At 31.3% G+C, this 4,558-nt stretch overlaps 1 pseudogene; it reads left to right on the plus strand.

Moving 5' to 3' along the window:
- Positions 1-272: 272 nt before the first annotated feature.
- LOC110739406 lies at positions 273-3,766 on the plus strand (annotated as a pseudogene).
- Positions 3,767-4,558: the final 792 nt, after the last annotated feature.

The following is a 4,558-nucleotide window of genomic DNA, read 5'->3' on the forward strand; positions in this document are numbered from 1 at the left end:
TTGATTTCTTTCATGCAACTATGAATTTTGTCGTTCACTTATTGTATATTTTTAGTTATAATTACTTTGCTAATCTTAGCATCTTCATCACTGATCACTTTCATAATAATATGATAAAATTTGAGAGTATCATGGATTGTATTTGATTTAGGATTTATTGTCCAAGTGATGGCTCCCACTCATTTTCATGATTAAGATCTTCAACTTGACTACCTACAATCATTAACGTTCAACAATGAACTTTCCGTAGAACATCTTCTTTATTATTGCCTTTAAGGCAACAATAATCTCAACATATATTTTATTAGACTTCCTGATGATGCTTTGCTTGGGTTTCACTCTAAATTGCTCACAACGATTTAGGATACCCAAATCACTTATAATCATGGAAATTTACCTTAAATTCCCGCACATTACACATCAAGCCCGACTCTTAACCGGTTTATCCTCATACACGTAATAGGGCCCCCAAAAATCACGGGCCCATAATTGTTTAAAAAAAATCGCTGACATATATATTAAAAAAAAATAAAAATTATCTACTTTACCCATCCATTCATCTTTTTCCCGTAAAAACCTCTATTTGGAAACCAAAACCCAAAAAATCTTCAATTCAATCTTTGACTACTTCCTTTTAATTTCCCAAACAAAATTAAATTCACTCAATAATTATCTCTCCTAAACGGCTAATTTCCCTAATTATCTCCAATTTACTTAATTTTTTCTCTATTTTTTAGGCAAAATCGAAGAGCAATTTATACTCTTATCGGAATCAATGACGATTCAATTGCTATTAACGACCAAATTTTTATTTATTTATACCAATTTCAAGATCAAGTAATACCCAAAAATATTACAATCTTCAGTTTTCTTTCAATTTTTACTCAATTCAAAAGGTGAAAAAAACATAATTGGAAGCACTCAAAAGTCTGGCGAATTGTTCTTGTTCGGTGGATCTGGAGTAGTGGCGTGCAAATGTTGATTACTTGATTAAAGATCAGGTTGTATCTATCTATATTTTTTTGTTATTTTAATTTATGCATAATTTTTTTATTTTTGCAATATAAATTGATTGTTGTATTTTAATTATGGCTCCTAAAATTAGGAAATATGATTCTGGTTTTGAAAAACGTAAAAAAAAAAAAGAATTGAAGAATTGACTCAATCTCTAAGGGGAGCTCTTGATAAGTTTATTGTAAAAGAACCCCAGGTTTTAGTGGAAAATAATACAAATAGCAATGATGATATGAATGATTCAATTTTGAATGATGGTACTTTGAATGATAATACTGTTGGTATTGATGATGATAGTGTGCCTTTAAATGAAAATAATGCTACTACTGAGAATGATAATGTTGAAAATGACAATATTTTTGAAAATGATCTGATTGATCCTACTGGAAACATTGATGATATTAATGTTGATTTTAATAATATTGGTGTCGATGATAATGTAAGGCAAATTGGTAAATCTGAAAAAAATTTCACGCTTGATATATTTGATCCGAGGAATTGAGATGCTCTTGATTCTAATATGATTGATGTTTTGGTAGCCAAAGGTCCAAAAAGAGATTTATCCATTGATAAAGGCCCAAAAGGTAGATTTAATAAACGTTTTTCAGCAACTTTATATAATAGAGTGTTATCAAATGGAGAAAAGTGTGATAGAGAGTGGCTTGTTTATTCAAAAGGCCAATTAACTAGTGAAGGATTTGGGGATTGGCCACATGCTAGTGTAAGATTAAGAGAGCAGAAATATTTTAAGAACATGGCTATTTGGTATGAATTGCGATTAAGGTTGCAAAAGAATGAGGCTATTGATAAAGTTGTTCAAAAACAAATTGAAAAAGAAAAAGATCATTGGAAAAAAGTGTTGTTTAGAATTGTTGCTGTTGTGAAATTTCTTGCTAAACATAATTTGGCACTTCGTGGTACTAATGAGAAACTATATCAAAATAGTAATGGTAATTTCTTAGGCTTGATTGAAATACTAGAAGAGTTTGATCCAATTATTCAAGAGCATGTTCAACGTATTACTAATGATGATATCCATGTTCATTACCTTGGTCATAATATACAAAATGAGCTAATACTTTTGCTTGGTTCTGCTATAAGATCTGAAATCATGAAAAAAATTAAACAAGTAAAGTATTTTTCAGTGATACTTGATTGTACTCCTGATGTGAGTCACAAAGAGCAAATGTCTTTAATTATAAGATATGTTGATGTTTCTTCAAAACCTGTTACTATTGAGGAGTCTTTTTTGGGTTTTTTAAATGTGAATGATACAAGTGGTCAAGGAATTTTTGATGTTTTACAAAAAGAGTTGAATGATCTTGGTCTTGACATAGATAATGTGCGAGGTCAAGGTTATGATAATGGAGAAAATATGAAAGGAAAACATCAAGGTGTACAAAAGAATCTTCTAGATATAAATCCTAGAGCATTTTATACACCTTGTGGTTGTCATAGCCTTAACTTATTAATATGTGATATGGCTAATACTTGTAGTAAAGTTAGGGATTTTTTCGGAGTCATACAACGAATTTACACGATATTTTCACATTCTACTAAAAGGTGGACAGTCTTAAAAGATAATGTTAAAGGATTGACTCCTAAATCATTATCATCCACTCGGTGGGAAAGTCGTGTTGAAAGTGTTAAAGCAATAAGATTTCAAATGGCGGATATACGAGAAGCTTTGTTACAAGTAGGAGATATAACAGAACTTGACTCTAGAACTAGAAGTGAAGCTAAATCTTTAGCAAAAAATGAGCTTGGTGATTTTGAGTTTTTAGTGGCAATAATTATTTGGTATGAAATTCTAGCTGCTGTTAATTTTGTTAGTAAGAATTTACAATCAAATGATATGCTAATTGATGTTGCTATTGAAAAGATAAAGAAGTTGACTTCTTATTTTGAGCAATATAGAGAGACATATTTTAATAATGCTATGGACAGTGCTAGGGAGATTGCTTTAGAACTAATATTGATCCTGTTTTTCCACAAAGACGTGAAATTCGAAGAAAACGTTTTTTTGATGAGGATACTAATAATTATTCATTTGTTTCACAAACACTTGAAGAGTCTTTTAGAGTTGATTATTTTTTGTACATTGTTGATCAAGCTATTGTGTCTCTTAAGAAGAGATTTGAACAATTTCAAGAATATGAAAACATTTTGGCTTCTTATTTACTGCTTACAATCTGCAGTCACTTGATGATGCTAGTTTAAAGTCTTGTTGTTCTCAATTTGAAGGTGTACTTAGGAATAATAATGAACAATGTGATGTTGATGGTAATGAATTGTTTACTGAGTTAAGATTACTTAAGGAATTTTTGCCTCAAGGAAACATGGGACCATTAGATATTTTAAAGTTTTTGAAAGGTCATGATTTTTTCCCTAATGCAATCATTTCTTATAGAATTTTGTTGACTATTCCGGTGACTGTTGCATCTGCAGAAAGAAGTTTTTCAAAATTGAAGTTGTTGAAGTCATATATGCGATCGACGATGACACAAGAAAGACTCAACGGGTGGGCGTTGATGACAATTGAGAATGACGTTTTGGAAACAATTGACTATGAAGATATAATTGAGGATTTTGCTTCAAAGAATGTTAGAAGGATGGCACTTTTTAAATAAAATGTTTTTGTTATTTGTTGTTTTATTGAATTATTAGTAAACTTAGTAATATGAATATTTTTGCTTTATAATTTGTAGTACTGTACTAAAAAAAATTCTTTTATAATAATAATATTTTTAACCTTTTATAAATAGTCCTTTAAAAATTTAAGGGGCCTAATTTTTATAATTACAACAGGGCCACCAAATTGCCGGAGACGACCCTGTTACACGTGCATGCACATCCATGTTACCATTCTCAAGCCACGACTCATTGTTAGCTCGTGCTTATAAACGACTTCCTTGTTAAGGATACAATCCTTGTAAAGGTTTGTGCTTGCAACATCAATTCTCAACTTGAATTTGTTTCCACAAGTCAAGACTCATACTGTTACTTATCCCAGTACTTTGGATGTTCATGGCCATAATCTAATGATCTATTACATAGTTTCAGGTTGATTGGTACTATATAGATACTTCACACGCTCTAAGCACAGCCGTCACCTTGCGCTAATAGTTGTCGCCTGGCGCTAAGCCTTTCGTCTGGCGCTAACTCCTGCTGTTGGCGACAAGAGGTATTTTATCCCGAATAGGACTTGATTTGTTTTCGGACTATTTTTTCTGTAAATAGGTTCCTTGGTCTTTGTTTTCAAATCACCCTGAATTCTCTTATACTTTCTTTCTCTAAAAGCTAGAAGCTTATTCTTTCTCCCTCTTTCTAAACCTTCCCTCTTACAAAATTCCGCATACATTAGTTCTAGACACACCTAGCCAAGTTCAAAGTTGCCTTTGCTCTAGATGTGAAAGGTTTATAATTTCTGAGGGTTTGGTCTAAAATCTCTCTTTCAATTATTTAAATTAACTGTTTGATTTATTATTTTCCTTGAAGTTATTAAAGCGTGTATTTTGTTATTAGAAAGAGATACGAGACATCC

The sequence above is a fragment of the Chenopodium quinoa genome, unplaced genomic scaffold (assembly GCF_001683475.1).
Source record: "Chenopodium quinoa cultivar QQ74 unplaced genomic scaffold, ASM168347v1, whole genome shotgun sequence".
NCBI lineage: Eukaryota > Viridiplantae > Streptophyta > Magnoliopsida > Caryophyllales > Amaranthaceae > Chenopodium > Chenopodium quinoa.